Here is a 9,703-nt window from a genome sequence, read left to right as displayed (position 1 = left end):
CAGATGAATGGATGGCCATCTTCCAAGTTAAGATCAACTTAAGATGGATTCAGGATTGGTTGGGTATAGAGGCTTTTTAGAGTTCTTTAGAAAGACCCCAAAAAACAAACCTGCCATCTTGAATCCATCTTTTAGAGACTCGGGGGCAAGTTACCATCCCAAGAAAATGCACATACCACAAATTGCATTCAATTTCTGGAGAGCCCATAGATATCCTTCAATTCCATTTATGAACCTAAAGTTAACAACCACAAGAGCTTACAGCCTAGGTCCTAAGAAATCCTGCATACTGTATGATTCTCATGTAAAAGGTTCAAAGATAGATAAGAGATTAGAAATAGCTCCTGCTCACATTATGTAGTAATAAAAGTCATACAGCAATAACCATCTCAGAATATCCTGCTTTGTACATCTTCATTCCACATGATCACTGTTATGTAGAGGAGTAAGTCCTGCCTCATCCAATCTCCTTCAGTTCAGTTCAGTCACTCAGTCATGTCCAACTCTTTGTGACCCCATGAATCGCAGCACGCCAGGCCTCCCTGTCCATCACCATCTCCCGGAGTTCACTCAGACTCACGTCCATCGAGTCAGTGATGCCATCCAGCCATCTCATCCTCTGTCATCCCCTTCTCCTCCTGCCCCCAATCCCTCCCAGCATCAAAGTCTTTTCCAATGAGTCAACTCTTCGCATGAGGTGGCCAAAGTACTGGAACTTCAGCTTTAGCATTATTCCTTCCAAAGAAATCCCAGGGCTGATCTCCTTCAGAATGGACTGGTTGGATCTCCTTGGAGTCCAAGGGACTCTCAAGAGTCTTCTCCAACACCACAGTTCAAAAGCATCAGTTCTTTGGCACTCAGCCTTCTTCACAGTCCAACTTTCACATCCATACATGACTACTGGAAAAACCATAGCCTTGACTAGATGGACCTTAGTCGACAAAGTAATGTCTCTGCTTTTGAATATGCTATCTAGGTTAGTCATAACTTTCCTTCCAAGGAGTAAGCATCTTTTAATTTCATGGCTGCAATCACCATCTGCAGTGATTCTGGAGCCCCCAAAAAATAAAGTCTGACACTGTTTCCACTGTTTCCCCATCTATTTCCCATGAAGTGATGGGACCAGATGCCATGATCTTCGTTTTCTGAATGTTGACCTTTAAGCCAACTTTTTCACTCTCTTCTTTCATTTTCATCAAGAGGCTTTTTAGTTCCTCTTCACTTTCTGCCATAAAGGTGGTATCATCTGCATATCTGAGGTTGTTGATATTTCTCCCGGCAATCTTGATTCCAGCTTGTGTTTCTTCCAGTCCAGTGTTTCTCATGATGTACTCTGCATATAAGTTAAATAAGCAAGGTGACAATACACAGCCTTGACGGACTCCTTTTCCTATTTGGAACCAGTCTGTTGTTCCATGTCCAGTTCTAACTGTTGCTTCCCGACCTGCATACAGATTTCTCAAGAGGCAGGTTAGGTGGTCTGGTATTCCCATCTCTTGAAGAATTTTCCACAGTTTATTGTGATCCACACAATCAAAGGCTTTGGCATAGTCAATAAAGCAGAAATAGATGTGTTTCTGGAACTCTCTTGCTTTTTCCATGATCCAGCAGATGTTGGCCATTTGATCTCTGGTTCCTCTGCCTTTTCTAAAACAAGCTTGAACATCAGGGAGTTCACGGTTCACATATTGCTGAAGCCGGGCTTGGAGAATTTTGAGCATTACTTTACTAGTGTGTGAGATGAGTGCAATTGTGTGGTAGTTTGAGCATTCTTTGGCATTGCCTTTCTTTGGAATTGGAATGAAAACTGACCTTTTCCAGTCCTGTGGCCACTGCTGAGTGTTCCAAATTTGCTGGCATATTGAGTGCAGCACTTTCACAGCATCATCTTTCAGGATTTGAAACAGCTCTACTGGAATTCCATCACCTCCACTAGCTTAGTTCGTAGTGATGCTAAGGCCCACTTGACTTCACATTCCAGAATGTCTGGCTCTAGGTGAGTGATCACACCATCGTGATTATCCGGGTCATGGAGATCTTTTTTGTACAGTTCTGTTTATTCTTGCCACCTCTTAATATCTTCTGCTTCTGTTAGGTCCATACCATTTCTGTCCTTTATCGAGCCCATCTTTGCATGAAATGTTCCCTTGGTATCTCTACTTTTCTTGAAGAGATCTCTAGTCTTTCCCATTCTGTTGTCTTCCTCGATTTCTTTGCATTGATCGCTGAAGAAGGCTTTATCTCTTCTTGCTATTCTCTGGAACTCTGCATTCAGATGCTTATATCTTTCTTTTTCTCCTTTGCTTTTTGCCTCTCTTCTTTTCACAGCTATTTGTAAGGCCTCTCCAGACAGCCATTTTGCTTTTTTGCATTTCTTTTCCATGGGGATGGTCTTGATCCGTTTCCTGTACAATGTCACGAACCTCATTCCACAGTTCATCAGGCACTCTATCTATCAGATCTAGTCCCTTAAATCTATTTCTCACTTCCACTGTATAATCATAAGGGATTTGATTTAGGTCATACCTGAATGGTCTAGCGGTTTTCCCTACTTTCTTCAATTTAAGTCTGAATTTGGTAAAAAGGAGTTCATGATCTGAGTTCATGATCTCTTTAGCTGGGTTTTTTGGCCCCCTCCCTCCAACGTTTGTTGTTTGCCTCCACTTTGCATTGTTGAACTTTGCTGTTCGATATTGGGATACATTCTTAAATAACTGTGGTTATGTTATACACTTCAATGCATATTTCTTGCTTTATGTTTTTCACTAATGACATTACTTGCTGTGTATTTTACATATATTTTAGACTAGGGAAATGATGTTAGACAAAGAGCAAATTCGAGTGATTTTTCTTATTTGAATTCAAAACAGGTCATAAAGGAGAGAAGACAATTCATAACATCAAGAAGGCATTTGGCCCACGAACTGCTAATGAATGTACAGTGCAGTGGTAGTTCAAGAAGTTTTGCAAAGGAGACAAAAGTCTTAAAGATGAGGAGCATAGTGGCTGGCCATCGGAAGTTGCCAACAGTTGAGTGCCATCATCAAAAATGATCCTCTTACAACTACATGAGAAGTTGCCCAATAAACTCAATGTCAACCATTCTACAGTTGTTCAGCATTTGAAGCAAACCTGAAGGGTGAAAAAGCTTGATAAGTGGGTGCCTCATGAGCTGATGACAAATAAAGAAAAGCATCATTTTGGAGTGTCTTCTCTTATTCTACACAACAGTGAACCATTTCTTGGCTTGTGATGTGTGACAAAAAGAGGATTTTATATGACAACCAGTGATGAGCAGCTCAGTGGTTAGACGAAGAAACTCTAAAGCATTTCCCAAAGCCAAACTTGCACCAAAAAAACTCATGGTCACTTTTTGGTGGTCTGCTGCTAGTCTGATCCACTACAGCTTTTTGAACCCCAGTGAAACCATTACATCTGAGAAGTATGCTCAGCAAATCGATGAGATGCACTGAAAACTGCAATACCTGCAGCTGGCACTGGTCAACAGAATGCAGGGCACACAACCAGTGGTTCAAAAATTGGACAAATTGGGCTAAGAAGTTTTGTCTCATCTGCCATATTCACCTGACCTCTCACCAACCAACTACCACTTCAAGTAATTCGACAACTTTTTGCAGGGAAAACACTTCCACAACCAGCAGGAGACAGAAAATAGCTGTTGAGTCCTGAAGCATGGATTTGTATGCTATAGGAATAAACAAACATGTCTCATTGGCAAAAATGTGATTGTAATGGTTCCTATTTTGACTAATAAAGATGTGTTTGAGAGCCTAGTTATAATGATTTAAAATTCAGGGTCCAAAACCGCAATTACCTTTTCACCAACCTAATAGAATAGGAAGTTCCATGAAGGCAGAAACTGTTTTCCTCAAGGCTGTACCTCTGGTGCATAAGAAGTACTCAAATATTTTTTTGAATAAATCTTCCATAGGATTCTCTGCAGCAGGTTTTTGAAAATAAAATTTTACTGGAACTCCATCATGCTCATTTATTTACATACCATCTATGGCTGCTTTCATACTATAATGCTGAGCTGAGGAGTTCCAAATGGGTTAATTTAAACCCACAAAGTCTCAAATATTTACTAGCTGGCTCCTTACAGAAAGTTTGCTGACCCCCAACAGCACTCAATTGGCCTTTATCTCTCAAGTTAGAATTGGAAGCACTGTAGATATAGGAGTTAGGTCTTAATACTTCTTTGCCTGTAGAACAGAGGGGCCTTAAAATAGCTATCAAATACAGATTTTCTTCAACATAAATTTCTGCACAATTAAGTTCAAAGTTAGTATTTTTCATCCTCAATGCATTTCTAGCAAGGCCAAAAGCAAAAAAGCAAAGGTTACCTATGTTCAGTAAATTGGAGAACACAGAAAAGAGATTCTGATGCTAAGTTCTGGCAAATTTTCACAATCATGAAATCTTTAAAATGCCAATGCAACATAACTACTGGAAAGCTTTTCCCTGACATGTTTCAAACAAATGATTTTGAGGTGAACCACTGTTATTTTCTCACTGGCATAATATTCTAACAATGTATCGTTTTTTTTAAATGCCAGGCACATTATAGGTGCTCAACAGCCACTGAGTGGATCACTCTACAATAATCACTGTGCTCATCAATTTGCAGATTATAATTACCTGAAACGGGGCATTGAGATTTATATTCCTTTGCCAATTCTAAAATATACTCCGCATGTCTCAATCCTTTTAAAAATCAAACCCTTTACTGTCATTCTCTACAAAAAATTAATTTGCATAGGTATCATTGGGGTTCAAGAAACTGAAGAGTAAATGAATAAGTCTGGGCATGATTTCAGCCCACTTTCTACCCCAGGTGCAGAGGAAAGAAAATAGGATTTTCTCATATTGGAGAAGATGTCTGTCATTTGGAAACATTGTGGTCCATGGACTAAGACACAAATAAGAAGAAAAGGACTAGGAATCTTAACTAAGTTATTTTGAATAAGCAACAATATACACAATGATATACAATCATTTGAGAAAACTATTGTTTATTTAGAAAAAAAGGTTACATGGGTAGAATTCGATAGATAAAAAAATTTCCTTTTAAAAATGTCACTGTGAAACTTTTCCAGATGAAAGTTCAGCAATACAAAGCTTCTCTAACTGTAGAATTAAAACACATTTTTATTCCCCCCAACCCCTTGATTTTTCTAACATAATTACAAGAAAAAATGGCAAGGGACAAGTGAGTGCTGGTACCATTTTTTTTCAAACATGTTTTAATGTCGTACACGAACTATATAAAATGATTCCTAGGCATTGCATAAGACACTGCTCCCACTTTGTTTTTTTACTGACTAAATATAAAACAGGCCAAATAATAAGTTAAAATTGAGTTTTTAAATGAGGTAAATTCAAAATGGTTCAATAACTGTTTATTTTCCATTTCAAACAATAAAAAGGAAGCATTTCGTATTGAAAAAAAAAAAATAAACCCAGGCAATATTTAGTTACTCTAAAGTGAAATTCTGTACATATGTAACCTTATTTGCTTGTTGGAAACTGTATGCAGCACATTGTGCTAAAAATATGAAACAGTTAACACTTTCAGCCATTTACTGAAAATAAACATGTAAAACTAAGCAACAAGTTAAATACAGTAATGCACAACTCAACAATTTTAAGTTTTCGGCAAGGAGCAATAAAGCAGATAACTGAATAATTTAAGGAGATGCAAATGGGCCCTCTTCATTCATAATTCTTGGCAATCTACTCAGGAAAATAAATTTCTGGTCACAGCTGAACAATTCATTCCAATCTCACCTGAAAGAAACAAAGTGATTATATTGATAGATAAGAAAGGAAGGAGGGTGAGAGAGGTGACGGATGGAAGGCGGAGGAGGGACAGATGAAAGGAGAAAAGGAAGAAGGAAGAAAAAAAGAGAAGGAAGATTTAAGAAAGAAAATCAATGAGTTCTGTGAATCACCAATGCTTGAATTAAGTCACTAGATAAGGATAAAATATTTGTGTATTTCTTATTGCCTACTTGGCATACTATGATAACTTGTATTTTATCTGAGAGAGAGGAAAAAGGGGAATGGGGGAAGGGAGGAAGGAAAAAATGAAATAGAAACAAGTAAAACATTCCACTGGGACAAGCAATAGCTTGTCAAAAGTAAACAACATATAGCAATGAAAAGGAACCAATTTTACATGATCAATAAAAAGAAAAATGACATCACATTTTTTCATGAGGACATGATTTTAATAGTTACTTATATTAAGATGCAATGTCTGCTAAATTATAAAAATTGCTTTAAAAATATATTGACTTAATTATACTCGTTTCCTTTATGTATTGACATTTTTCAAATACTGCATATTTGAAATAAATCAAAACATGATTATTACAACATGTGGCAAATAAGTTATCTGCCTAACATTGTTCTCATTCAAATTTTAAATTAATGCTTAAGGCATTAAATTTTATTGATGAAATACTACATTCACACATTTCATAAAATCAGAGCTAGAAGGGTCTTAGAAAATAATCACACTTGCATGAAATGCTGACAATAATTTACATATCATTTCTATACAGCATTCTGTTCACATCATGTATAATCTTGACATTACCAATTATAATTATAGATACACATATGTTGAACTTACAATTAATTTTAATACTTAAAAATCATTGTTCCTGTTCATCACTGATGAATGGATAAACAAAATGTGGTACAAATTCATACAATGGAATAATATTCACTTATAAAAAGAAATGAAGCTCTTATACATGCTACAACATGGATGAATCTTGAAAACATGATGCTAAGTAGAAGAAGCCAGACACAAAAGGCCACATATAGAATGATTTCATTTTTATGAAATGTCCAAAATAGGCAAATCCAAAAAGAAAATACTTTAGTTACTTCCAGGGGGAGGGGAAAGAGAGAATTGGGAGTGACTCTAACAGGTATGGGGTCTCTTTTGGGGATGATGCAGATGTTCTGGAATTAATGGTGATAGTTAAAACATAGTGATATATTAAAAACCACGTTGGCAAATTTTATTTTATGTGAATTTAACTCATTTTTTTAACTGCCAAAGAAGTCCATGTTACAATAAAGAGTATCATGGTATCAGTATAAGAAATGGGTTCTCAATCATGCTGCTGCTGCTGCTAAGTCGCTTCAGTCGTGTCTGACTCTGTGTGACCCCATAGACGGCAGCCCACCAGGCTCCCCTGTCCCTGGGATTCTCCAGGCAAAAACACTGGAGTGGGTTGCCATTTTCTTCTCCAATGCATGAAAGTGAAAAGTGAAAGTGAAGTCGCTCAGTCATGTCCGACTCTTAGCAACCCCATGGACTGCAGCCCACCAGGCTCCTCTGTCCATGGGGTTTTCCAGGCAAGAGTATTGGAGTAGGTTGCCACTGCCTTCTCCATCTCAATCACAAAGCTGTCATAATTACTGGGCAAGGGAAATTTTGATGACACATTTAGGGGTACATTAAAACATAAAATTGGTATCCCTGTTAGAACATGTGAAGATGATCTTTCCCAGGAACTGAAATTAAAATTTTTACAAGAAGCCAAAATCCTCAAGCAATATAATCATACCAATATTGTAAAATTCATAAACGTTAGCACACAAATACAGCCTATCTACAAAATTAAGGGACTTGTTCCAGGACGTGATTTCCTCTCCTTTCTGAGAAAGAAGGATGACCTAAAACAGTGACATTTTTATTAGATGCTGCTTCTGGATGGCAAATCTCAGGTAAAAATTGTATACACAGGGACCTTGCTGCAAGAAACTGCCTGGAGGTGAAAATAATGTTCTGAAAACCAGTGACTTTGGAATGTCTCGTCAAGAGGATGGTGGTGTGTATTCATCTTCTGATTTAAAGCAGATTCCCATTAAATGGACAGCACCAGAAGCTCTCAATTATGGGAGATATCGTTCTGAGAGTGACGCATGGAGCTTTGGCATCCTCCTCTGGGAGACCTTCAGCTTAGGGGTCTGTCCACACCCTGGAATGACAAATCAGCAAGCACAAGAGCAAGTGGAAAGAAGATACTGGATGTCAGTCTCTCAGCAGTGTCCAGAATGTATTTACAAAATAATGCTGAAGTCTTGGAATTACAAACCTGAAAACCACCCCAAGTTCAGGGAACTTGAGAAAGAAATGCCATCAAGAAGAAAGTCACCCAGTGATAAAACACTGCTAAACTCAGACTTTAGGACTCTATCTTCCAGCAGAGTAATAGTTTCTTTTCATTAACAAGTCTATACCACATTACCTGGAATATTTTACTAAGGTTATTTTTACATATTTTTTTAATATTTTTAAGAAATATTTACAACTTTAACCACTGTAATAAGAAAGCACAGGTTCTAAATGCAGGAAATCCCACAGATCTTTTCACATCAAGGACTGCTGATATTTCTCAAAGAGTTTCTACTTTAGGCTCAGTTCAGAGTTGGCTGTCCTCGATCCTAGACAGCTTTCCTCTCCCAGTGCTATAAATTGCATTGGTAATACCATCTTTGCAGGACACATTTCCAAAAAAGGTGGCCTTTCACTGTGCTAAGACAGGATTACATTTGTAAATATCACTTTCCATTGGGAATTATTTGGACATCCTGGGGTTTTTTCTTCTTTGCTTTTTGCCAGAAATAGGCCTTGCTGTTTTAGTAAGGTTGTCATTTCCCTATGTTCCACCACACCCTTCTCCTTTGGGTATCAGAAAACTATGTATGAAATGCTTCAAAGAGTACCCTTTCAGAGTTGAGGCAGCTGATTTTCAATGAAGTTACTTTATAGAGAGCTATGACAGCAAGAAGGAAGTCTGAAACATAGGTCTGGGTGAAAGAGCAGCTAAACTGTTGATCAAAGTAGAGAACAAAGACAAATAGAATATCAGCCTTGTTAGCAGAGCTACCTCTTTATAAACACACACACACACTAATTTTATGATTAAATTCACCAAAAAAGTCCTAAGAAATGTTTCAGTAGTTCTTCATAAAAGAGCCCTCTGGATGGCAACAAAATTTATGTAGAGAAACTACGTAATACAAGCCCAGCAAATTAATAGCTTATTCCTGGTTAATCCTAGTACCTACCTGTACATACATACACACACTCATACACAGGTACCCACAAGCCAAGTAGAAAGGCACACATGGATAAAACTGACAGTTAAAAAGTCCAATGAACATTTACAAGGAAGAAAGAAGCTATAGGAGAAAGACAAAAGGACAGCCATCCTAACCCCACTTTACTCCTTCACTTACCCTTAAACTGCTCCCTAGCAATTTTTATCATCGCAAATACACTTTCTGAGGTATTCCAACTGGATAAATGGAACAGTTAAGACTAGGATTCTGTTGAACTGAATCTCAGCACATCCTGGGGTACCTCTCAAGATAAATGTGTGCATGGGGAGTAGTCACTCAGGGGTAAATACGGCACTGGAGTCTTTGGGAAGTGCTCATGCCTATGTACAGATGAAGAGCAGCACAGCACCTGAGTGAATGTTTTGTCTGCCTTAAGTAGAATAAAGAAATGGAAAATCCCTCCTGTTCTCTCCAACTGTTTAGTGCCTATGAATATCAGTGCATAGAATTCAGTGATACTTTAAAGGATAAAAATGAAAAGAAAAATAGTTCAGGTCTATCATTCCAATCTCCTAACAAAACTTTTATATATCTT

General features: G+C 37.7%; 1 protein-coding gene and 1 pseudogene across 11 annotated transcripts in view; one reads left to right on the top strand and one right to left on the bottom strand.

Annotated features, from left to right (window-relative positions):
- Positions 1-5,008: 5,008 nt before the first annotated feature.
- Positions 5,009-9,703, bottom strand: part of THOC2 (THO complex 2) — a 120,195-nt gene continuing 115,500 nt past the window's right edge. For 9 of the 11 annotated variants that reach the window (XM_040265214.1, XM_040265217.1, XM_040265222.1 and 6 more), the window contains exon 39: positions 5,009-8,021. The gene's annotated coding sequence lies outside the window, so the exon portion shown is untranslated. The remainder of the gene's footprint in view (positions 8,022-9,703) is intronic. The other 2 variants (XM_040265215.1, XM_040265218.1) reach the window with 1 other exon arrangement.
- Positions 7,456-8,272, top strand: LOC120881536 (annotated as a pseudogene).

Source organism: Oryx dammah, unplaced genomic scaffold (genome assembly GCF_014754425.2).
Source record: "Oryx dammah isolate SB20612 unplaced genomic scaffold, SCBI_Odam_1.1 HiC_scaffold_23, whole genome shotgun sequence".
Taxonomy (NCBI): domain Eukaryota; kingdom Metazoa; phylum Chordata; class Mammalia; order Artiodactyla; family Bovidae; genus Oryx; species Oryx dammah.
Note: the sequence above shows the minus strand (reverse complement) of the source record. Positions and strands in the feature narration are given on the sequence as shown.